At 41.2% G+C, this 25841-nt stretch overlaps 1 protein-coding gene across 1 annotated transcript in view; it reads left to right on the top strand.

Moving 5' to 3' along the window:
- The first annotated feature begins 1371 nt into the window (after positions 1 to 1371).
- LOC115599602 (rho GTPase-activating protein 32-like) overlaps positions 1372 to 25841 on the top strand; it is a 128399-nt gene continuing 103929 nt past the window's right edge. Inside the window, exon 1 of the mRNA XM_030464703.1 lies at positions 1372 to 1485. The gene's annotated coding sequence lies outside the window, so the exon portion shown is untranslated. The remainder of the gene's footprint in view (positions 1486 to 25841) is intronic.

Genomic DNA, 25841 nt, shown 5'->3' on the forward strand with positions numbered 1-25841 from the left:
CTCTTAAATTCAATCTCATAGCCCAGAACTTCTGCATGCTTGCTGTTCTTAGTTACCAGATATATCATCTAACAGTGGTCTCAGGGATCCAAAGACTCTGGTTAGCTGGCATCACCAACACCCTCATGCATCTTACACACTTTATCCACAGCATCCCACGGGTGGAAACAAAACCCAAAAAGCATCAGATCAAGCCTGGGGAACACCTTCAACTATGCCTCACATTTTCAAGCATTCCTGAAGGCTTACCATGTGTATCTGCTTTTGCAATGCAAACGTAGCTGTCCCCCCGTGGTTATGACACAGCACACGCCACAGCTCCCACGTCAGCTGCCAGGACCCACACCACACAGCTCCCTGTTACTGACAGCCACACCTCTGGGGCCCTGCCAAAGGCAGAGGAACTGCTTTGCACTGCCACTGCTGGAGGAATAAATACACATTAGCCACCAGATTTTTAACCTCTGCAGTCACCATGGGGCATCATCATCAGCAGGAAGGGTTCTCCACCTTCCCTCCTGCCAGTGAAATCCCTGTGTTTCTCGAAGTGCCCCGGGTAAAGCATCCCTAAAGCACACAATAAAGCTACTGAAACACATGGTCACGTCCCTTTCTAATAAAAAACTCGGATGAAGCACTGCGGGTTCTTAATTTCAACAAGGCTCTTGACTCCTCTGGAGGAAGAGTTCGTGAGCAATGCTTAGAAGCCTGAATTAGCGTTTCCTCCTGAAATAACGCTGTCTGCAGCCTCGCCTGGACACGTTTGGGTCTGAACCAGCAAGGCCTTGGTACTGCAAAGTAGGGAGCGAAGGGGGGCAGCCAGGGGGTCAACAAACCCCGGGATGGGAAAGGAGCGACACGGGAGAGGTGGGGAGAGCCCTGCTGGAGACACCCCCTGTTATTTACACCCCTCCCTCCCAAACAGGGAGCCGCAGGACCCCCAAACCTCTACGTACATCACCTCTACCGCAGCCCCAGGGTGGGGGCGGCTTTGTTCCCGCACCCGCTTTGTTCCCGCACCCCCACGCCCGTTCTCTGCTGCAGCTGCAGCATCCGCGCGTCCCCTCAGGCGTTCGCGGTCCCTCCACAGAGGAACGGGAAAAAGCACCACCCGGAGCTCCATCACTGAGCTCCATCCCAGGGCCCCATTCCACCGCCCCCCCTCCTTTTCCTCTCCACGCCACAGCCCAGGAGAGCCGCCCGCCCACTGCAGGCGGAGCCAGGCAAGCGGTGGAAACGCGCGCATGGGCCTCGGAGTCTTTTTTTTTTTTTTTTTTTTTTTTTTTTTTTTGGAGCCCGGTGAAGGGGGGCGTGGTGCCGGACGCGGTTCCCCTCAACTCAAGGCCCTTCCCGCTGGTTCATTCCTCCACCGCCCCCGTCGACTGCTCACCTGCGGCGGCGGCGGCCGCCATGTCGGCGGGACGCGGCTGGTAGGCGGCAGCTGGGACGCCCCCCGGGCTCCAGCCCCTGCTGTGGTGGAGCGAGGTGAGTGCTTGGGCAGGGGAAAGGCAGCAAAAAGGGGAGGAGGGGGGGGGGGTTGTGTCGCGATAGAGCCCCGTATATCGTGAAGGCGGCGCCGGGGGGTGGGCGAGGGGAGGGGGTGCAGCCTCGCCAAGAGTCGCGGCCGTTACCTCCAACGGCCGGGCAGGCGCGGCCGCGCAGTGAGGGGAGGGGGGAAAGGAAGGAAAATAAGGAAAATAAGGAAAATAAGGAATAAAAGAAGTCGTGGACCGCTCGTGGGGGTTTGATGGCTCCCGCAGCCCCTCTCCCCTTCTGCCTTTTTCACCGCGCTTAAGAGCACGCGTTCAGTCGCTGTCCTCGGGGGAAGGTCTCGGAGCTGGGTAAATTCACCTATCGCCAAGGAATAATTTTCTGGGAAAGAAGGGATAATGGGGATCTCAGCCTGCGTGTCTCGTTCCTCTGCTTTTGAGGCGTGGGGAGAACCGGCGCTGTGCTCCCGGGCTAGCGTGCAGCTGGCGTCCGGCTTTGTGCTTGGCCCTCTTCTCCATTGTGTGGGGCTCTGCTTTGTGGGGGATTTAATGAGCGCCCTTTAATGAGCGCCCTTCAATGCCTCCTTAGACCTTTTCAGGTGCAGTGAAGGGCCCCGGGTCTGCTGGGGTCAGCGAGCAGTATCTGCATGCTAGGAACCGGTGGGAAAGGGGGGAATGTACCCAACAGGCGTTCCCTGCTTGTGGAGATGGTTTTATCTGGGAAATCTTGATTAGCTTTCCCACTAAACTGCAAGGGGGATGGATGTGAGTGAAGGCTAGCAGGACAGGGTCTGGTGAGGAAAGAGCTGTAACACGTTTGGACTCTGGGTAATGGTCTCAACGTGTGAAAAAAGTAAACTAACCTTTGAAATTTACAGGTGTTTATGTTACTGGTTTCCATTCACAAACAGTGTGTCCCATCTGGTGTCCCCTGAGCACCTGTGTTCTATGGCAAACTGCTGCTCCAGACCGTTCTGCTGGCTGTTGAATTGGAAGAAGATGATGAGAATGAGTAATTTTTTGCTGTGCCTCTGTACTTTACACACAAGATAGTGCAGAAAACAGCACTTTGGACAGAGGCTTGGACAGGCTCTGCTGGGGATGGGCACCGTTTGTTGTGTGGGATGATACTGTCATTGGTGAGAATGCAGTTTAGAGGAATAGGTGAAAACTCAAGCAGGTAGAAGCTTAAAATACAATACTTCATTTGGAGTAACAGCCATAATCCTTAACTGTGTTATCCAAAGGTGAAAAGATGTGAAACAGAATGTGCCTGTTTCCAAGACTCAGTAAAAAACATGTCTATTTCAAGTGTTAGAGGACTGAGCCTGGGATAGGTACCTCTTTCTGCAGAACAGAGGCAAATGACCTCCATGTGCTTATTTAGAACAATGCAATATGTTTCCCACAGCAGGGATGTCTTTTCATTGTTGTTTTGCAAAATTAGGTTAGCCTCCAGTGAACAATTCATTTTGACTTGTGAGGAAAATATTACATATTCTTCATGGTACAAGAGCAAGTAAGTGCTCTGTGTGCTTGGACTGATTTCTTTTTATGAAACTTGAGAGGTTCCTTGTGCTGTTCCAGGGTGTGCACCCTTGTATATCTGATGGTTTTATAATGTTTGAATGTTGTGGAGCCATCTGGAAAAACCAAAATTTTACTACTTTGATATGACAGAGGGAGGAAAAATAGGGTGAGTCTGGCAATATGCCTTCAGTAAAACCTATTATTTGGGGAAACAACAACTGAAAGCATTAATGTGGTATTAATACCACACATAATGTACAGAATTCCATTGCCAGAAGCAAATTATTGTTTAGTCTTTCACCTTGATCTAGGTTTTCTTTGTTTGAAGTATATTTGTAAAGTTTTTGAAGAAACAGTGTTTGTGGCAGATCAGCAGAAATCTTACTGGGGAACTGTTTTATTTTTTAGGCTTTATGTATGGTTTGTAGCTGGATGTTGGAGTTGTTCTGTGCCACTCTGATGGGTTGTGAAATGTCAGTATCCTGGTTGTTACCAGTCTCTTTTTCTGTGATGCAAAGTGAGGGAAATGGTGATGTCATTGGGTTTCAGGGGAAGGATTGCAGTGGTGACTTACTGGCTGGGGAGGAGACCCCAGAGGGAGTAGAGGAAATCTAACAAAAAGGGGAATAGTGCTACTTTGGCCATTTTGCCCTGGGCTTCTGGTTCTTTTGTGAACTTCTGAAAAGGAAATGTCATTTTGCTGGTTGAATACATTGTTTTAGGTGAAGTGTCAGACCACATTATGGGGATGATTCCAGTCAGCTTCCCCTATTTCAAAACAACCACGTCAAACGCTAATATGTTTATCCAAAAATTCAGTGTGTTTTCAGGAACCCGATATACATATTTACAAAAACAAATCATGTTTTTTATACTTTATTATGGCTAGAAGAGTTTGTACAGGAGAGACAAATTGGAATGGGTTCCCTCGGCCTTTGTGTCCTTCAGCTCACAAACAAAAGGAAAATGTTGGCCTCTTCATGAACTGGGGGATTATTTTCATTTGCACTTCCTCTCTAAATGTTCTTATCTGTGTAGTAGCTCCTATCTGCAGTGACTGCAAGCATGGCGAGAGGTATTGTGTCACAACTGATGGTACTGTTTTGTCTGATTCCAGGGTAAGAGCAGAAAGGGGAGAAGATATAAAGAGCTGTAGGGAAATGTGTACATTTTACTTGTGAAAACCTGGACTAAATGCTCTCTTGGGACTGTAGGTATGGGTGGCTTCTGTCAGGTGTGTGGGACCAGTTCCAATATGCTGCTGCAGCCCCAGTTACCTGCTTTGAGCCTTTAGTGGACTGCAGCAGCATATTGTACCAGCAGATCCTATGAGCTTGATGAGAAGGGGATTTTATGATGAACATGGTAGGTCTGATCCGGGAAAGGTCCTGACAGACCCATTTTCTACCGCTGGAGTCCTGCAGGAATTTGAACTTGGAAGTGGTGAGAGCGTGTGATGTCTGTGCCTACAGCAGTGAAAGTTGTTCCCATTCACTGTTTGGGTTTTGTAGCTGCCCGAGTGATGTCTGATACCATAATATGAAAGAAACAAATCAAAATGTTTATCAACTTTTAAAGTGGCAACTGTTTTCCTTTGTAAAGAAGTCAATTTGGTATCTGGGGTGAAGCAGGTCAATGACTCTGGTCAGTCAGAGCATGTGGATTTTCACAGCGATTTCTATTCTTATGCTAATCCTTTGAGCAGGCTGGCTGAGCACTGGCAGCCAATGTGAGAGCGGGGATGTGCATACTGAGGACACTGAAGGGAAGCCATTTTTTGTAGTTTTTCTTATGCACATGAGGTCTTCTAGCCAACCAGAATGTGGATAATCGCATAACCTGATGATAAAATGCTGTGGGTCAGCAGTCCCTTAGCAATTCTGAGTCCCTTAGCAATTGTGGTCTTTGGTGCTAAAGGATGAATGTTGGAAACTTGAATTTTTGATTTTGAATTACTGGGTAAGGATTATAGGAAGGCAGCAAAGCCTTCCAATGATACAGCTATGAGCTGCTCATTTAAATCCTACTAATGCTGTGTTTCTCCCACACAATTTTTCTGCATTTCCTCTGTTTCTGCATGTAAAACACTTTAGATATATAGATTGTTGAGCAATCTGTGCGTGGATGTTGGTAGGTGCATGTGTGCCTGTTGAGACCAGGTACAAGTTGTGAATCTCACTCAGAAGGGTTTCTTTGTTTGCTCCTTATTTGTTTCCCAGAGATTGCTTTAGAAATTGAAAGTAATGAAGTACTGGAAAGGTCCAAAAGAAATATTCCAAGTTGGTGTTTTGTTGCATATTATTTCTGCTGCAACTGTGGGTGGTTCACCTCTGTAAAGATTCTGACATCCATAGAGGCTCCTGCCATACAAGTTACTAGGCTGGGGCTGTTAAGCATCTTAAGTAGCCTGCACATGTTTTATTTAAGTGGTGGTTTATGTTGCTGGAATCTGTATACACCTGAGCAGAGCAGCTTACCTTATCTGTCTGCATGTGGTGTTAGGTTCTTTGGGAGTGTGTGAAATAATTAAAAACTGCCCTTTAAACTGTTTAGTAAATTGGATTTGCTTTAGCGAGTGTGGGACAGGAAAGTAATCGTGTTAAAGCTGATGTTGACTTTTCCAATCTGATTTTCTCTGGGAAGAAACTATATTACCTGGTTGTTAAATGCACAGTTAATTAGCTGCTGATTGTTTAAGCTGATAAACCAATGATACCAGTTTTATTGTAATCAGTTTGGTAAATGTGCCATGTATTTGCTTCCTTATGTTGTTGTCTTGCTTTTTCACTAAACATGATATGAACTCTCCTCACACTAAGGGTTTGGATGTATTTAGATCGTATTGTCATTGGTGATGATGACATTTAACTGTTGCTGCCCACTGATGTTCTTTTGCTCTGCTCTTTGTTAGGCATGCAGGTCTGGAGTTCATAGTGTCATGTTGAATTTTATGACAAATGAGAATATGGCTCAGAAGCTCCTTTCTTTTAACAGATAGATTAGAAAATCAAGTACCCCCAAAATTCCACTTCTTAAAATTGTATTAAGAACCTCTATTTTCTTTTGATCTTTCTGTAGCTAATTGCAACATTTGAGCATGTCCTGGGGATGTGGCTTGAAGTCACTCATTGAAGCAACAGTTCAGCATAAACTACTGATCAGTGAATCCTTCATCCTCTGGTCATCTCCACTGCTTTTGCTGATGGAACTGCAGTTGTTCTTTGTTACCCTCCTGGTGTATCCAGTGCTGTTTCCTGTCCCCATCTCACTCTTTGATGTTTGTGGGTTGGAAGCATTGTTTTAGTGTACCCACTGTAACTCTGTAAGAATTGGAGCAAGTGGAAATTGGAGAAAGTGGAGTTTCTCCTGTTTCTGCTATTACTTCATTAAACCAGAACCACAAACAACTTGGAGCCTGGCTTTCTAAGGATTTTCAGGGTAGAATTGAATGCTGAAATACTCCTGAGGTTATTGGTTGGGTGGAGGGATGCTTGGTCAGCTGCAGCCGAAGTCTTAGATCTCCTGATAGTGCATCCATAACATAAGGATCATGTGCTGCAAAGCACTGTTCTTGCCTGGATGCAGTGTGACATTTCAGTTTCATCTTATTGGGAGTTTGTTTACTTTTTAAACAGGCTTTCTGCTAATTTCACAAGTCACCAGTCCTGTGTTACATTTAATTTGGTCTTGCTCCATCCTTTTCCATGTTACAACAGTCATCAAATAGGTGAAAATTTTTTAAAGCTGAAGTTTGCTCATCATAGAATCATAGAATGGGCTGGGTTGGAAGGGACCTCAGAGATCATCAAGTCCAACCCTTGATCCACTCCCGCTGCAGTTCCCAGCCCATGGCACTCAGTGCCACATCCAGGCTCTTTGGAAAGATCTCCAGACACGGAGAATCCACTACTTCCCTGGGCAGCCCATTCCAATGCCTGATCACCCTCTCCAGAAAGAAATTCTTTCTCATCTCCAACCTAAACCTCCCCTGGCACAACTTGAGACCCTGCCCTCTTGTCTTGCTGAGAGTTGCCTGGGAAAAGAGCCCAACCCTTCCTGGCTCCAACCTCCTTTCAGGGAGTTGGAGAGAGTGATGAGGTCTCCCCTGAGCCTCCTCTTCTCCAGCCTCAACACCCCCAGCTCCCTCAGCCCTTCCTCACAGGAATTCTGCTGGATCCCATCACAGCCTCCTTGCTCTTCTCTGGACCTGCTCCAGCACCTCAATCTCCTTCCTGAGCTGAGGGGCCCAGAACTGGACACAGGACTCGAGGGGTGGCCTCACCAGAGCTGAGCACAGGGTCATGAGACACCACATACCATGATTCAGACTTGTGTCAGTGGCTAATTCAGCAGGACACTGACACAGTAGTGGTCCTGTAGTCATGGCCTCAGAATCAAGTTGTAGGGAAGGATAACAGATTTAATTACTACTGGTAAGGTGCCTTTAAGATACAACAATGGAAGGTGGTATTCTACAAGTTTGTAATCACCTACTGACAAATTGTGATAATCAGTTTTGGGTTGGTGGCATGGTATGAGAAGTGGTTTGAAACTTCTTGCTTCTCAAAGAAAACTGTGTTTAATCCTCTGTGTATTTTATTACCCCAGACATATTTATCACCAAGTAAACAAATGTCTACTGAAATGTTTAACTTCAGTTAGTTTTTGTTTTAATTTCAGTAGCAGTTTTTCCTGGCATTTGGGAGGTGAACTTTTTGGTCTCTACTCAGAATGCTCAGTTTTGAATTTAGTTTGCTGGGGCTTTTTTTTTTTTTTTTTTTAATCCTAGTTTGGGCCAATATTTGGGCAGTATTCTGAATGTTAGTGTCACCATATTCTTACTGACTTCACTGAGGGTGTGGCTACTATGAAAAAGAATGCAGTTGTTGCAAGAGCCTTTGAGTATTTGCTGGGATTTACCCTTTTACTCCTTATTATGACTCATGAATGTCTTCATTAGGTTTCCTAATAGTCAGTCTATGTGCTTCTAGCTTGAAGGCACAATTTATAAAGAAAAAACCCCAACCTTTGCTATCTTTTTTATGTGTGTTTTGTGAGAAGCATCTCTAGAGACTCAACTGCCACCTTCTAGGAACAATCAATCTTTTAAAAGGGTAACCTCAGTATCTTATTCTTTTTAATTTAAAAAGCTTGTTATCCTGCTCAATAATGCACCTTTTTTTTTTTTTTTCCCAAAAAGTTTAAATAGCAGCTGATACAATCTGATGGAGTATTTGCAAATTTTGATCAACCATTTCCATATCAGCTTTTCATGGAATGTAGAGGTATTTAAGTAGCTGCTTTCTATAGCTTGCCCTTACGATCATCTCCTCTTTTATTACACTCTGCCTGGGATAGAAACAATAAAAAATGCTTATTATTACATTCAGACAAAACAAACGTTCTTTGATACAGTCAGTAAAGTGTTTTGATCCTTCCTCACTTCTGTGTAATATGTTTGCTGGAGCCTGATTTAGTAATCAGTAGTTGATTTTTATTTCAGAGAAAGTTCTGGTAATTTATTCTTGAATAAATCTATGAGATTCCATAGTTCTTCAGTTGAATGATGTACAAGGCAAGCTTCAGATGTAAAGTTCAGTCATTGGGAACTGCTGCAGCTTATTTCATTGAAGAAAGTGGAACAAAAGTTTGTTTGTAACTACTCTGGAACTGAGAACAAAGGCTGTGGGGACCTTTGAACCTCTGTGGCTGTGCATTTGAAGGAGGAATTGTTAAAGAACGGGAAAAACTGCCAGAAGACCAGAGATCTGCTTTTCCCTCTGTCCTTCCACAGCAGTGCTCAACAACCACATATAAAGCATTAAAAAAACGGTAATTGGACTTTCTTGTTCTCCCACCAAGCTCTGATTTGATAATCAAGTATGCAGGAATGCTTATTCTGTTACATTTATGTTTTTTAAATGAGGCAACCTTTAAACAAATGATTGTATGTGATTTTCTTTTGGAAGAAACCTTAATGATTCATTGCGTTCTTAAACATTTTACTCTCAAATATTCTGTGCAAATAATTCTGGCATATGAAGCAATTTGTTTCTCCTGCTTCCTGGAGTTGTTCTACATTCATGATTATTTTTCATTCTATAATAGCTGTCTCCTCAAGGAAGACAAGAGGGACTAAGCAGTGTTCTGAAGAAGTTGCTGTGTGTCTGCAGAATGTGTTCACTGATGTCTTTGAGGGTTGTGGTCTCCAGTGGGATGTCCAGCATTGAATGTTCTGCTTCAGGCAGCAATTTGTGCCATATCATTCACTTTCATGAATTTTACAAGTCTTTAAGATAGGATGGGCTGTACTAAAAGAACATATTCCTTAAATTGTTTCATGCAGAGGAAGAGAAACTACAGCATTGAGTATTTAGTATTTTTCTTTGAATAACAAACATAACACACTAGCTGGAAAAAGCACAGTTGTTCATCTCTATTTCTCAGCCCGTACATGCAGCTCATAAATGTGTTCAGGCATGCGTGTAATGGTCATGTCTGCCCCTTTCTCTTGCTGAAGAAATACTTTGTGCTGCTCTGGAATTGTTTGGACAGAAGGAAAAAGCTGGGGTAGCCCCACGTAGTCTCAGAGTTGAATTGGGTCTGCCCTGCAACTACTCAGCCCCTGTGCTCAGCTCTGGTGAGGCTCTGGTGAGCTCTGGACACCCCTCGAGTCCTGTGTCCAGTTCTGGGCCCCTCAGCTCAGGAAGGAGATTGAGGTGCTGGAGCAGGACCAGAGAAGAGCAAGGAGGCTGTGAAGGGATCCAGCAGAATTCCTGTGAGGAAGGGCTGAGGGAGCTGGGGGTGTTGAGGCTGGAGAAGAGGAGGCTCAGGGGAGACCTCATCACTCTCTCCAACTCCCTGAAAGGAGGTTGGAGCCAGGAAGGGTTGGGCTCTTTTCCCAGGCAACTCTCAGCAAGACAAGAGGGCAGGGTCTCAAGTTGTGCCAGGGGAGGTTTAGGTTGGAGATTCGAAAGAATTTCTTTCTGGAGAGGGTGATCAGGCATTGGAATGGGCTGCCCAGGGAAGGAGTGGATTCTCCGTGTCTGGAGATATTTCCAAAGAGCCTGGATGTGGCACTGAGTGCCATGGGCTGGGAACCACGGGGGGAGTGGATCAAGGGTTGGACTTGGTGATCTCTGAGGTCCCTTCCAACCCAGCCAGTTCTGTGATTCTATGATAAGGGAGATGGCAGGAGGTCAGTGCCATCCAAGAGGAGGCACAGGATGAGCTCTGGCAGCTTGTTCTTCAGTCACCATTGCAGAGGGTGGCTGCACCCAGCCTGGCCTGTGAGAGCATCACTTGGGGTGTTCTCTGGGTCCCTGGTCCCCAGAAAAGCATGGAAAGAACTGGAAAAGCTCTAGATAGCCAGAAAGATGAGCAGCACTCACACATGATTTACATGACAGATACGTTTTTCAAGCAGATTCTTCCTTTTTTGGGTGTTAAATGTTTAGGAGTCTTCAGTCCCTTTCTCTCCCTTTTTTTCTTTTTCCTAAGGGGTGCAGGTATGATGGGGTGGCAGTCAGGATGAAGTTTTATCTGAATTTCTGTTGTATGTGCAGCTTGCCTTTTACTGTCCCAAATGACAGCATACTCAATGTCTTCTCTTGATTCTTAAAACTGTTCTTTCTAACCTTTGGCTGCAGGTTCTATAAAATTAGAGTGTGCTATAGGAAAATTCTGTCTTCCAGGTGTATGTAAACCTGGCTCCCAGGAGCATGGGAAAACTACAGAGGTTGCTCTGGGATCTTTGAAGTTCTTTACAGTGTACTAGTTGGTTGACACTGTGCTTACTGCTGCCTCCTCAGATTAGATGCACAGCAGTTTGAAATATCCAAGTAACTTAATTTATAAATATTTTACTATATGGAGTATTCTTTACCTAATATTTTCAGTCATCCATACACAGTGTAATTGCAAATAGTATAAGGAAGCCTGTGCATCCTTGGTTATTTTGTTATGTAGCCACATTGTATTAGTTTAGAAAGAACATAGCTGTCTAGAACATAGCTTTTTTCACCTCCATTACAAGAAAACTTTCTTGATTGCATCATTTGCTATTGGTAAAACTTGCATTTCCTGTTTGCTAAATGCCAAGTTTAAAAATTAAACTCCAGTTAACTTCTAAGATTAAAATTGGAAATGAAAACACATAGATCAGTGTTTTAGAAAACTTAATTTGTCAGTTCTTATCACTAGAAAACGTGTGTGAAGGAGGGATGCCATATGGCTGCTAAATATAGCACAACTTTCTCCTGAAGACAGTCTAAAAGTACAGAAGTTCACAATCTGGTATCTGTGTTTTTAATAAGAATATGCTGCAGATTTTAAGAATCTTAGGAGTGCAAACTAAGGTAATGGGAATAAAGCCAAAATGTAACCCAGTAAAATGTAGGGATTTCCTGTGGAGGGGTGATGTTGGCTGACACACTGGCAAGATGCTCAAATCTGGCAGATACTGAACTCCTTGTTGGACTTTCTTTAAAGTTTAAGGTGGTAGGAAGTGTCCAGGTGACATCAGTTTTCAGTGCTCCTAAGCCTCTAGGTCCAACCACTTGTATTCTTGTTTTCTTAAATTTTTGCATTGCTACATCCTGGTGCTGGAGGATTTGACCTCCTGTGGTAATTGTTTGAATAAAATCAGGAAAACATGGTTGTGGCAGCAAGGCTTTAGAGCGTCGTTCTGCTGCATTTTTATTTTTTATTATTTTATTTTTTAATTTTTTTTTTTTTTTTCAATACTACTCACCTTTTGTGTTTTTGTGCAGATGCTGCCAAAATACAGATGATTGCATGTTTTAAGAATACAAATATAATTGGAATATACTAGCATTTTTAGTAAACAATTGTATGCATTTGAAGGGAGTGAAAATCAGTGATACACTGTGCAACGTAGTATTTGTATGTACATTTCAGTTCTGTGAAAGACTGATGGGAAGAAAACAGACCTCAAAAATAAAAAAAAAATGGTTCACCACCCCATTCTGTCACCCTCTCTTCTCTTTTTGAATGGAAACATCCAAAATAGGTTTTGAATTTCTGATTTAGCAAAGCAGTTTAGAATATATCTGGTGGTCTCTATGAGAGTATTCCTTGGGCTCCATAAGGATAAAATGCTTTGCTGAACTGAGGAAGAAATATCTGATAAGAAAAGCTTATCCTAGAAAACCATCAGAAGAGAAACTGTATTGGTTATATTCCTTAAGGCCTTAAAAATATTTCAAAGAGATGAGTATAGATTTACTGATGGGGTTTTGGTGACTAAAAGTGCAGTTATGCAAATCACAGCTTGTCAGGGCAGGGAGAATTAATTTATGCACTTGAGCACATGTGCTCTTTCTCTGTTTTCTCTATGAAGTTGAATTATAGACAAGAATGCACTTTGTTGTTCTTTAATAATAAATAACAGCATAGCAGTTTTGATCTTCAAAGAGCTGCTCAGACCTTAATTAATCTTCATAATAGTCCTCTGAGAGAATTAAAAATATTCCCTACTGTTTTGGACAAGGAACTCCTCCTTTACATGGAGCTGTTAGAGCATTTGCTAAGGGCCATATTGTCAGTGACTGCTGGGACAGTTGCTCAGAAATTCCTGGCAGTGGATCCTTTGGCTTCTTCCTGGGGCTGTGTTGCTTTCCTCATTCATGTGTTAAAATTTCCAAAAATTTGAATACATGAAAAAATGTAGTTCTAAATTCTTTGTGTAGCCTTGGATTTCCATCTGAGTGTTAACAGATGCATATGCATGTTGGAATTTCCCTTTTGAATATTCCTGGAGGCACCAAGTGCTGAAGGTTTCTGTGTTTGTGCCTGCCACTGAGAGCAGCGTGTGGGAGCAGGTATGCAAAATTACACTGCAGAAAACCTGGGTCACAACTTCTGTATTGCAAGAGTGGCAAAGGAAAGGAAAGGATGTACAGCTTTAGAATCTATAGGACACATGGTAAAGAGATAAAAAGTGTCTCCCAGTCTGCCTTCTCTAATCTTCCTATTCCTGAACAGATTTTTAGGGAGTACATTCCTGTCTCAAAAGCTGTAGCCTACCTTTAGAAAATAAGAATAGCAAAATAAAACTGAGATTTAACTTACCTGCAGGATTGGTTCAGCAGGAATTCTATTCTAAAAGTGATGATCTCTCCACCTAACCCTAAGTGACCAGAGTATGGAGAATATCAAAGCTTTGTTAAACATTCATTTTTCTAACAAACAATAGGAGAGAGCATTCATTAATAAATAAAACTGCAGGAGCTGAAGTTAAGAGACTCAAAACTAGCCCAAGAAATGCATAGATATATTGATCTGCTTGAGATTCTGACATAACAGACCCAAGGTGAAAATGTTTAACACTTCACAAACTCAAAATAGTTTCTCATAAACTGGGATACTTCAAACTGGTGAGTAGCCCCTGCTGGTGTGTTTACCAATAGCTTTGGCATAAGGCATTGTAATTTCTGCTGGAGATTGCACCAATTTGCATGAGGAATGAGCATGGAACTAGCTTGCAACTTAGAACTTTGACAACCTGCTAAACAGGTTTGAAGAATTCTTAAGTATGAACAGCTAAGTCAGCAGAATCCTGTAAGTAATGCAAGAAAACCCTGTTACACTTAACCTGGTGACCTTGTCATCTCTGAAAAACTTGCTGACAGCATGGTGCTTCCAGCTTCCTTTGGGTGAAGGTCTTTTCAGCATTCCCTGCTGTGGATCGAGAGCTCCTAATTATTTGGTACCTACATTCTGAGGGAGGAATCTGAAGTGTTTTGAGTCTTTCCTAAAGATGGTAGAAATGCAGTGACTTCAGGCAGACTCAAGAGTCAGTATAAATCCTGGGGTCTGGTTTGAATACAAAATGCAAATAAAATACCCTTTTGGGACAATAGTTTCAAGTTCTCTGGCTTCTGAACTATCTAGGCTAGTCTTACATTCTAAATACTGTAGAGATTTTATTGGTAAAATCATTCAAACATATTTTCCTGTGTTTGGTTTAGGCATTCTGCTCATAAATTTTGAGACATGAGAGCAGCAAATCTTGATTTGCTGAGTAGCAACTTGCTGACTGGCATCCTGAGAATTACTGATGGTTTTACATATCCAGAAGGACTCTCAGAAACTAAGATGGAGGTATCTGAAATGCTAGCTCCATGGGCATGTATAAATGAGTTAAAAGTACTAACTCTTAAGGCTTCCATGTCTTGCCTCAACTTTGCTAGCAAGTTGCTAGACCAAGTGCAGTATGAGGGGCTAGACAGCAACTGTGTGAGAAGGAGACATGTGGAAGATCTTCCTGTTATGTTTCATGTTCCAAAATACCATCGTAGGCATCTTGTTCTCTTCCCAAGGGCTGCCTGTTCTGACTCATGTGTGTGTTGTTGAAAGCCTAACCCTTCTGGTTGGAACAACAGCCCTTACAGAGCACGTGTAAGTGATGCATGGATTTTTTGAGTTGATTTGGAAGGGCTGAGTTCAGCACATCTAACAGATCAATAATTCTCAAATCAGGTTGTTATTGCCACTTAGGACAGTGACAGAAGCACCTTTGCTGTAAGCAGGTGGTACCTGTGGGTTCAGTGACTGCAGTCTTAGCTCTGCATGTGTCAGCAGCCCTGCTTTCTTTGCAGAACACCTCGATGCCTTCTTGCCACTGGACTCATTGAGGGCTGGGTTGCCCAGGGTTTGAAGGGGTTAACATTCAAAAAGAGCCTGTGAATTTTCTTGCCTGGCTGCTTAAATGAAGAGAGTTCCTGTTTGTGTGGGGAAATGAGGATAACATGTAGCCTTAGAGAATGCTTTTTGAAAGATGATTTGTTAAGGTTGTTGGCTGACTGACATATGGGATGACATACGGTGCTATTTACCACCTCGGTGTCTGAACTTACAGGCAAATGATTTTCTTTTTTAAACATTTAACTCTATTAAGTACTTGTAGACATCTTCCAACATTGTCCCAGCCAAATCGTTTTACAGTTTTCTTCTGTTTGACCCATCTGTTTTGACTGTTTGTTTTCTTCTTTTTCGATGTTATAAATCTATTTTAGCATTTCAAGGGCTCAGTAACAACGAGCACTTGCAAATCTCACCTTTTTACTTGCAGCCTTTAGGGTGTGAGGTTTCTCTTACCCTTCTATGAGTTGGAAATGCATGCCAGGCCAAGGAGGAGGTTGGAAAAATTGCTCTCTAGTAAAGTCTAAACTTTTGAAACCCTGCTGGAAGATGTTGAAATGAAGAGGCTTAGGAGGAATTAAAAATGCTCTGCACTTTTCCAGGCATGATTCCTGATACCATGGAAGTTACTGTTGGGCTTGTTGTCTTCCAGCTGGACCTCTGTAGGGATTGCAAGGAGAATTCTGTTTATTTTTGTTTATCTTATTGCTTTTTTCAACAAACATTTGAAGTATTCCCCTTAAGCATACACAAAATGCAAATCTTAAAAACCTGAAGTGAAACAAATGCTCAAGTATAGATTAATGTAAAAGAAGTTAAAAAGGGATTTGAAGTGTCTCTTTTTTAAAAAAAAAAGGGAACTGGGAGGGTTTGTGTTTTCTAAGATTGTTTGCATCTTTCTAGTTTATATTAATCTCATTTCTCTAGGAGATGTTGCAGTGTTACTTTTTTTCTGTGTACAAACAGTTTGAACTTCTTTTCTTCCACTCTGATTCCACTGCTGTCTTCTTTAGTCTCATTGGGAACAGTCTGAAATGTAGATATACATTTCCTTTAAAACTGCAGCAGAGTTTCTTGCTGTGTCCCACTTGTCTCTGAGTAATCAGTCACCTTGTAAATGATGGTGTAGAGAGAAAGCAATAAATGTTTCTCTTCTGATTCCTTGCCCCTGCTATATTGCCTTTTCTCTTCCACCCCTTTATCTTTTTCAAGTCTTAAGTTTTCAGCAATAAACTTGTACATTTGGTACTTAAACACAGAGGTGACAGAAGCATTTGAAGTGAATAGGTGAAGGTCTAGCCTCCACCAGTGTGCTGTGTTTCCCCTCTATCCCAGATGCCTGTCCAGTCTCATTCTAAAATGCTAAATGTTGGTACTTGTAGTGTATTTAATGCAAATAGTAAGAAGCATGTAAAGGAAAGGGGGTTTTACTTTGTTTTTTAAGCTCTTTGTGGTGGAAGGCTCTTTCACACAACAGAGAAAAATATGCTCTACTTATACTAAGCTTTGAAAAGATTAACAGATTAAAACTGAATAATCTCCATGGATTTGTCATTTATAAATTTGTTGCTTAGTTTTTAGAACATGGAGAAGTGGCTGAGTGTGTCAGAACTGAAGGATAACACAAGGTAGGAAAGCAATCTAGGGGACTAGTCTGATGCTTAAAAGCATAGAGGAAGACTTGAAGATGCTTTTTTAACTGGGCAGAACTCCCCTGTGAAAGTGTTTAAATGAGTTTTGCTTGCAGAGACCTTACCTTTCAATAGGCTTAAAATGTAAACACAAATGCATGACATAAAACACACTTCCCCCCTCTTCTTCCACTGCAACTTTGTGCTATCCTAAATTTGCCAAATGACAACTCGTTGATCATAGTCAGCAGAATTTTCAGCATTGTGAACTAACATTTATTGTGTATAACCATGCATGTTGAAGGTTAACCTATTAAAACCTGCTGCTGGAGTAAAATAACTGAGTATGGTATCAAAGTGTTGATCCCATATCCTCAATCTGGTAGTCTCTTCCTGGATGTGGTAGGAGAAAAGATGTTTACAAGATCTTAGAATTTGGTAGAGGTGGAGAACAACACACTGAATAGGAGAGAAATTTCATGGAATTTCATTGTGATCATAGCTCCTCCATTCCTTCCCAAGAGGGATAGCACAGGAAGTGATAACCTAGCGAGCTGCCAGTGGCCAGAAGGTCTCTGGGAATGCTGCTGAAAGTTTATTTAAACTTTTTTTTTTTTTTCTTTTTTCCTATTACTAGGTATAATTGCACTGATATGTACCATGCAGGTACGAGTTAAAAGCAACTTCTGATTATGAAACCTTATCTTGCATTTTGGTACATGCCAAGAGCCATAGGATTAACTTGAGTAAGGAGTGCATTTAATTTCTGGGTTTATCTTCCTGCAGTAGGAGTAGTTGTACTCCTGCTGACTTAAAATCAATGTGAAATTGTTCAACCTTTAGGAAGGAAGGAGGTGTCATCTTGAACCAACACTAAGTTCACTAACAGCGCAATGGTTGCTGCTGAAATAGCAGTCAACAAGGGAATTTTGAAACTTGAAGGGAATTCCAACCCCTACAGTCTCAAAGAAAACCACCCCAGTGTACATGGAGATTTGCTAACAGTTAAAATCCTTGGTATGTTACCCCAACATGCTGTAAATAATAGTTAACTTATTTAGTAATGGATTTTCCCCTGGGGCTGGAGGTGTTGGTTAACTACCTTTTGAGAATGATTCTTAAAAAGAAATTTAAATTTTTCATGGACGTTGATGATAGTAGATTATGTTTCTTTTTAAAACTGGTAAAGTGCACTGCTTTTGAATTTATTTTTTCATTTGTTTAAGAAAAAAGCATTCATGATATGGCTTGTGATGTGAGCTTTGTAGAACTTCATGTAGTGAACATGACAGGGCTTGAAACGATATAGTGGAAAAAACCCCCTCCCCATCTCAAGGTAATTTTAAAAGCAAATTAATTAATTTTTTATGCCTCTGGCTGATGTTAATGGGGTGCCTTGGTTAGTTCTTCCCTTTTTGTTATACTCTTGAAAGGTTTAAGGAACTGCCTCCTAACCTGTGCTCTTAGAAACACAGTGCCTTCATTTGAAATGGCCTAAATAAAATCTTTCCTGCTTTAAACAAAAAAAGAAAACAAACAAAAAAACAAAAACAACAAAAAAAAAAAAGGAGGCAGAGAGAGGAAAGAGATCAGGAGCCCCTTTCAGTACTGGACTGTTGCAGGCACTGGATGGATTGTTTTTATGGCTCCTGTGTAAGTAAATAATGGTAACAGGTGACAGGAGGACTCTGCATGTTGGAGAATGTTACTTAAGGTTATGAAGGTGAATCAATGAAGGATGTATTTGTTAATGAATTGGCTGAATGAATCAGTTTGTGACTGTGAGCAAGGCTGTGCAATTCGTAGCCTCTTGAAGCCAAGATGGGTGATTATGGTAAAGTCTGTACTTGTTCTTCAGTTGCACTGAAGTTTGGGCCACAGCATTAGTTCCTTTTTTTTTTTTTTCCTTGTTTTTTTTCTTTAATAAAACAAAATTTTGAGGCTTACAGTGTCTGGTCATGGCTCTTTAAATGTAGATTATTTTATCTGACAAACCCTGGATGTTTGGCTGCACCTTCTCTTCAGCTACTTAAGTATGAAAGTGTATTTAAGAGGAGGTCACCACTTGAGCGTGAGAAAAAGTGGTTTATTGAATTGCAAAAGAGCATACTTGTCTCTTTGAATTCCTTTGAGAACATTATGTGGATTGCTGTTCTGAATTGGCCCCATGCATTTGGCAAGCACAAATGGAAGTGCTCAGTAGAGCCAGGATATTGTACTTACTCTTCTTAGTGTTAGATCCTGAGGGCTGCTCTGTCTTTAGGTTTCACTGAAGTCACCGTGTCATTAAATTAGTCAAATATGTGTTTGTGTGTATTGGAAGGACCTTTTATTAGTCCATTTTATTTTAGGGGGTTTGGTGATTCAGAATTTTTCTCCCTTTCTTCACAGGGAATATTAAAATGCTTTTAGGAAGGTAGAGTAATTTAGCCCCTGAAGCAAATACATTAGAAATATGGACTTGTTAAATATGGACTTTTTTTTTTATTGTCTTTATGGTCTTTTTTTATGGTCTTTATGGTCTTTTTTTTTTTTTTATGGACTTTTTTTAATATGGACTTCTGGAAGCCTATCTTTGTTTAGCTTATTGTAATTGTGATCCCCTTTCCATAAATTTTGCTATGGTGATGTTAGACCAAAGCAGTGGTTGCAGTTTCTGATATGCCAGTGCAAAATGGTGGCCTCAATTACAGAAAAAAAAATAAAAATCAGAAGAATGTATATTGAGGGGAGAATTCTCAATATTATAATAAACATTTAGCATTCATTTAGCATAAAACTTCCACTGTTTCAAAGACCACAAAGAAGCAGTGAGCACACAACTCATATAAATAATTTCCCCTTGTTTGATAAAACAAGATCTGTGTTTCCTTTCTTTCCCAGCTCTCCTCCAGCTGCTGTTGGTGACATCAAAATAAAGTCCCCTGTTTGGGCAGAGAGGGGATTGGGAGTTTAATCTCATGCTTCTTTCAGCTGCAAAATATTTATTCTAGGGCTTCCAATCAGTTTTGTTTATTGCATGAACTTCCTTTGCCTTCATTGATCCCCAGCCCTCACTATAAATGAGCTCTCCACACATTCCAGTTCTCTACCTGTGTGTGAAATCCTTTCTCTGCCTTGCCTTGAAATTGGAGTGTTCAGTTTCATCTGGGCAGTGGTGTCTGGGAGCTTAGAAATACAAATAAAGTGTTTCTCCAAGTCCAAATACAGCAATGTGAGCAGCTCAGCTGTGATTTCTGCTTTTAAAAGCTGCAGCAAGTATGAAAGCTTTGTCATTATTGGCAAACTAATCATGCCATTCAAAGGCTTTCTCTAATTGAGCTGTTAAAGAAATTGATTAGCCAGGAGATACGCAACAGGAAACAGTAAAACCTCTTTTCGGAGTATTTTTAATTAATATGTTATATATCTGATACTTGGAATGAAATAATGGGGAGATTAAGAACCTGTTTCCAAGGGAAGTATAAAAAATGGATAAGAATTTCCCTCCTGAAAAAAGGAATTTCTAGACTGGCAAATGTCTTTTTATTTTTAGATTGATATTTAAAATCTATTCAACTTTGCAGCATCATCCTTGTTTTGAGGCATTGCCTGCCAAGTGCTGTCCAGCAGTTAATTTATCTTGACATTGACTTTTTTCTAAAACATAGCTATTAAATTGAAGGCAAATCCTCAAAATTACATAGGCCTATTTCAGTGGAATTTTCCAAAAAAAAGGTTAGAAAATTGCTCTCCAGAATGGAATAGTTGATGGTCTCTCCTACATCCTTATGCTTAGATTTAGTTTTTCATACCTGTATAAGAGTCTCAAAGAAAAAACTACATCATTTTACGGTAGATTTAAATAATTTCAATGCTGCTTAACTGGATGCTGCAGCTTCAAATTTTAAGGTGATTTAACAACAAAAAAATCTATTTTGGTTAACCCGCAAAAGCAGCTTGTATCTAATCTTTTTCCCAAAGTCTGTCATATTTGTTTTAAAATTGTTTCTTCCACAGCGTTTGAGATTCTAATTTTTCATCTACATCTTATCTTGTTCTTTTGTAAAGTGCATGGAAAAATATCTAGATAAAACTTTGCAGTTAGGATTTTCCCATTGGAGCAGTAATTGGAACATGTTCCCATCTTTGATTCAAAGTTTGTCCTTGGTGAGTGTCAATCCAGTGCTCTTTTTTGGCTCAGACTCCTAAAAGTAACCACCTTGCATGGGATGGCTGAAAAATAAATAAGATTATGTGAAATTTGGGATGCGGGTCAGAGTAGGAAGGTTCAGAGCCATTGTGGCTTGTCTTCCCCTTTTATTTACATTTTAAGATCTTTGTCAGAGAATCCCTGTTTTGTCAGTGGTAAAGTCCTGAGCATGCTGATAAACTTCAGTAAATATTAATAAAGAGTGACAGGCAAAGGCAGTTTTGTATGCAAGATGTGTATTCCTTTCCCTAAGACCGTCTGTTTTTAAATAGAGAAACAAATTACAGTGCTTTGTGCCTCAAACTTAATCTCCAAAATATGACAACAAAAGTTAGGCTCAGAAATGAGTTTCTTTTTTTTTTTTTTTGATGGAAACTCAGGGCTGAAAGTCAGATAGGAGTTACAGTCCTGAACTTACTGTTAAATTGCTTTATGATTTTGGGCAGCTCTTCTGTGAGTTCTTTTAATCTGTAACATGAATTTTAAAAATTGGCAAAAAAAAACCCAAACAAAAAAAGAAAACAGGAGAGGAATTGAAGGAGTTCAGTTGTATAAAGTCTGTGAAATACTTGAAAGATCTTTAGATGGGAACAAAATGCTCAGGTTCTGAAAACAGAGCATTTCAAAATTTCTTTGTATATAATTTGTAAGGTTGAAGATGCCATTCCTAACTGGAAGCTGAAGCTACTTCTTCTTTGCAGAATTGTTGCTAAGTACATTAGTAAAAAATGTTGATAATGTCATATATCTCTGCACATGCTGATGGTTTGCCACTTCTTAATTCCTTACCTTCTTATTATATCTTATTTAATAACTTATTTCCTTACCTTTGTGCCATTACAAATATAATATGCAATCCCCTCAGATCTTTGCTTTGGGAAGCAGTGGAGTTGTGCAATAGGAGGTAACATTGATTGCACTGAGAAGAATCAGCATTTATTTTTACCACGTTTCCAGAAGTGCTGGTGCAGTTTGTTTCCAGGTTTTGTGGCAGCTGCAAATCTGTGTTTGTAGGAGGAGCTCCACAGAATCAAGTGGCAAGCATGCTGTGAAACTTCAGAGGCATCACTCGAGTGTGGTTTTTATCTTGACTCCAGATAGACTATTTTATTCTTCAGGAATTGAGCAGTTAGCTTTATTTTTGTTCCTTCATTGCTTCCCAGCCATTCAGTGGCATCTTCCCACTGAAGCACAGCAGAGTAAGAGTGGTGGGATACAGTGTGGTTAAAAGGTAAGTAATAGAGGTGGAAAGATATCATGGAATTTAGATGAGCATGATGCTGTCTCGTTTTCCTTGATTTACATGGGATAACTGCAGAGTTAAAGGACACCAGAAGGAAACAGATGATGGCATTGTGCATTAGTGCCTCCCAGCCACTGCACTGAAGGCACCGTGTCTCCTTCTAATGAGGCAACAGTCCAAAAAGCATAGCTAGGTTATTATTTAATGTAAACTAAGTGTAGCTGAAGGTCTGGTACTCCTCCCAGTCTATAAAGCTGATTGAACCAGTGGATTTCACAGGCCAGTCAGCCTAAGCTGTTGCATCTTTATGAATCTTTAGTGGAGTTAAGACCAGTTGAGGACTTGGTCCTTTGTGTTTTTGGAAAAATTATCACAATAGCATAGGACTGTGTGCATATGTTACACTTACATAAAGCATTGTTAAATGTTCTGCTCTGATTTTTATTGTTCTATAATGAATTAAAAAATTGCTTACTATATATAGTTCTAAAAACACCCAGTTCTAAAAATGACTACATTAAAGGCAGCATAAGATACTTGAGTGGAGGTTTCATCTCAGATGGCCATTATACCTTGGAAGTACCAGGATTTCTTATTTTGGCATTAAATTTCAAGCTTTGGAAAACACTGCAGCTTCTTTGGAGCTGTTTGTGACAGACCACATCTTTTAGACCTGGAGGCCACTAATGAATTGGAAGTTACCTGGAACATGTTGCTAGGACTTTGTGTTCTGTGTTTAGCACCTCATGGATGTAGCAAAATGAAGAGGACTTTTCTAGTTGAATTCACTGAAATTAAAATACATGCCCATCTTTGCAAATTATTGTATTTCCTAAGTGGTAAGTGCTCCAGAGCCAAGTCAGTTTGGTTAAGTTAGAGCAATGGGATGGAAGAAAGGAAAACAGCTGGTTTGGTTCTTTTTTTTTTTTTTAACCTCAGATGATACCACAACTGTTCAAAAACCTGTCAGGTCCCTGAGGACACTAATAAACCTTAATGGTCCTGACCAGCCTCCCTTGGGGTCTCCACCACACCCAGGAGCCCAGGAAGTTCAGCCCTTAGGCCCTTCTCAGTCTTTACCTGGGTTGTGCTGCAAGTCTTTGGCTTCTGCTTGGCCTTAGCCATGCCTTAGTGTGCTTCCAGAGCCCTAGACCTTGACCCACAGACTGCATTCCTGCTTTGGACCTGTCCCCTGGACCCAGGGATTCACTTCCAGCTTGACCTTCAATACCATCCAGCCTCCTTGGGATGGGGACTCTTGGTTTGCCCAGGTCACCGTTTCTGGGTCAGTCCTGTTGGCCTTGCTCTGCTGGGGAGGGGTTGAGCTTGCTGCTTCCTGACAGGACCAGAGGCACCTAAGCCAGGATATAATTTCTTTTAACTATTTGTATCTCAGAATCTGTAAGGAAGCTTGTTTTACTGAAGTGCTGACAAGAATTCAACAATTTAACTTGGCTGAATTCAGCTTGTGTGTGGAACCAACACATCAGAAACAGGTAGTTTTCCCTCTTAATTAAGAGTCTTTTTCTAGTTGGATTGCTTTCCTTTTTTTAAAGTGTTTTTTATTAAATGTAAATGCTTGGAATTAGATATTTTTTGCAGTACACCCTCTCATTGGTTCTAATAACTGCTGAAAAAAAAAGAAAAGCTTTCTAGAAAGTGATACACCAGCAGTGTATGTGTTAAGCCTCTCTCTTCCAGTCCCCTCAGCTTTAATTCCAGATCAGCATCCTCTCCAGATCTGTTACGGAATTTTCTTAATCCTAAGAAGTTCAGTTTGGTTTTGGTTTTTGGTTTTTTTTTCCTTCCAGAGGATTTTTAATTATCTTTGGTAGCACATGTGTAGAAAAAATGAATTAAAAAACCAACCCCCAACCCTTTCCTGTAGTGCCAAAGTGAAGTCATTGCTATTGTCACCTCTCAGTGGGTTACTTCCATATAAATAAATTAAAGGAGGGGAAGTAATCTTTTGGTAAGGTTGCATTCTGTTACTTGTGGCTGCTATGGTAACAGATGAGAGAGAGAGAGAGACAGTGCTTGCATGGCAGAGCTTAATGGGAAGGCAGCAGAATGTGGTGATGAATTTAGCGGGAGGAAGAAGGGAAGAGAACACAAATCCTTTAGCAGTGCTGTGAAATGAGTCACCAATTAAGACACAGATGGCCGAGGTCTTCCACATTTATTTACAAATAGTTTAAATCAGATTTTGGTGACTGTATTTCGAGCAGGAAGAGTGATAGACTGGAACTTTGTTGGAGCAATAAATTAGGCTGCATCTTTTTCAGGTGGTTTTGGTTTCGTTTGGTTTTCTTTCCATCTTGAAAAAGCCCCTTTGTGTAGCTTGTAAAGGTGGTATTGCTGTTGGGATTCTTTTATAAGTGGAGTCCTGAATGATTTTCCTAACTGGATCTTGCCAAGAAAAGTCAGCAGGCAAATTTTCCCCCTCCCTCAAGATTTTGCTATGTAGAAGTGCATTTTTCTGTTTTATCCTGTTAGACTGAAAATAAAGGGCTTTACTCCTCTCTTTCTTATAAATGGTGAATATTTTAACTTGGCTGCTTTCATTTACCTTTCATTAGCAGGGAGCACCTCTCACACACTTCGAAGCTTTGCTGGAATTGGTGGCTGTGCCATAAATCAGGATTGAGTTAGGAAAGGGAGGGTTTTGTAGGCAAGACTGGAGAATGTCATCTGGTGCCATGCCTGGCTCTAGGTAATACTTTGGATGTGATAAATGTGCTCAGCCCAATACTCAGCTGGTTAGTGGCCTCCAGTTTTTAAGCTCCAGCTTAAATTTACATTGGGTGGAGGAATGGGTTTCCCTCCATGTGTGTTCTGGCATGACTTTTATTATGCTGGATTCTAAAGAGGGATTTCTTTGAGCTCTTGGGGGGAGTACTTGTCATCATCAAGCGAAACATCAAGAGAGAATTATAATTACTGCTTCAGCAGGAGTTATTGTGTTAAGTAGAAAGTTCCAGAGCACAGAACCTTTTCTGCAGAAACGTCACCCAAAGCTTCAGCATTGTGCATGTCATGTGATGGAAATGGTTCCAGAAGTTAGTAAACAGATTATTTACTGTCAGTAAATGGTGCCAGACAGTGTAAATTTCACTGTTAAGTTTGTAGCATGCAGGGTTTTCTGAAGTGCTGGAGGGAAGGAATGGAGCATGACAGGAAAGGCAAAGGGAGGGGAGGTTGCAAGAACAAGTGAAAAGTGAGATGAAAAGCAGACGTGAAAATGGTTGGAGTGGTGGATGTTGAGAAGGCTGTGGGAGGAAAGGAGAGAGAAGTGACAGTAGTGTTATTTTTTGAGTGGAGAGCTGCTAACACAAGAGGAGGATTTTTTCTAAGGAGTTAGAGGTGGATGAAGGATATTGTGTGAAGAGTATTTTGGCCATTCTAAAGGAAGAAAAATTGCATACCTCAGCTGCACTAGTAAGATGGAAAATCATTGATATTGTGAGTTGTGCTTTCCTCTTTAGAACTGAAGTGCTGGGGCAAGGAGTGAGCAAGCTAAGGCAGCAAAATGCCTTGGTTACTGCAGATGTGGAGTGTAGAGAGTCAAGTGTCTTTGTGTACCTGAAAGGGCATCCTGCTGTGACATGCTTTTGGAGATGCTGTTGGCACTTCTAAAAGCTTGCTATCTATCTGTCTATATATCTATCTTGTGTTTTTTTCCCAGATTTTCATTTAATTAATTTAGAACTATGTTGTGTGACTGTCAGAGCTGGATGTGGGTTTTCTGCACGGCTTTGTTTTGGTGTTCTTTCTGCCTGTAATCAGAAGCATCACACCTAAGGTTGCTTCGTCAGGGTAGAAAGAGATGCTGGGTGGGACAGTGGGAGGAGAAGGAACTACAATGAAAAAAAAACAAAACAATTTTCATGTGTTCTCCAAAACTGAGCAAAGTTAAACCTGAGGAAAGGATTACCTGCTGGGTCTTACTGAAGGTTCTGAGTCCCTCTGGGTGTTACCTGGAGTTCAGGGTGCTCAGCACTCCTGGAGATCTGGCTCCACAGTCAGACAGCTGTCATTTCCTGGCAGCTCCCAAGAGGTTTGACAAGATCAGCACCAAGTAATACTCTAAA

Source organism: Calypte anna, chromosome 24 (assembly GCF_003957555.1).
Source record: "Calypte anna isolate BGI_N300 chromosome 24, bCalAnn1_v1.p, whole genome shotgun sequence".
Taxonomy (NCBI): domain Eukaryota; kingdom Metazoa; phylum Chordata; class Aves; order Apodiformes; family Trochilidae; genus Calypte; species Calypte anna.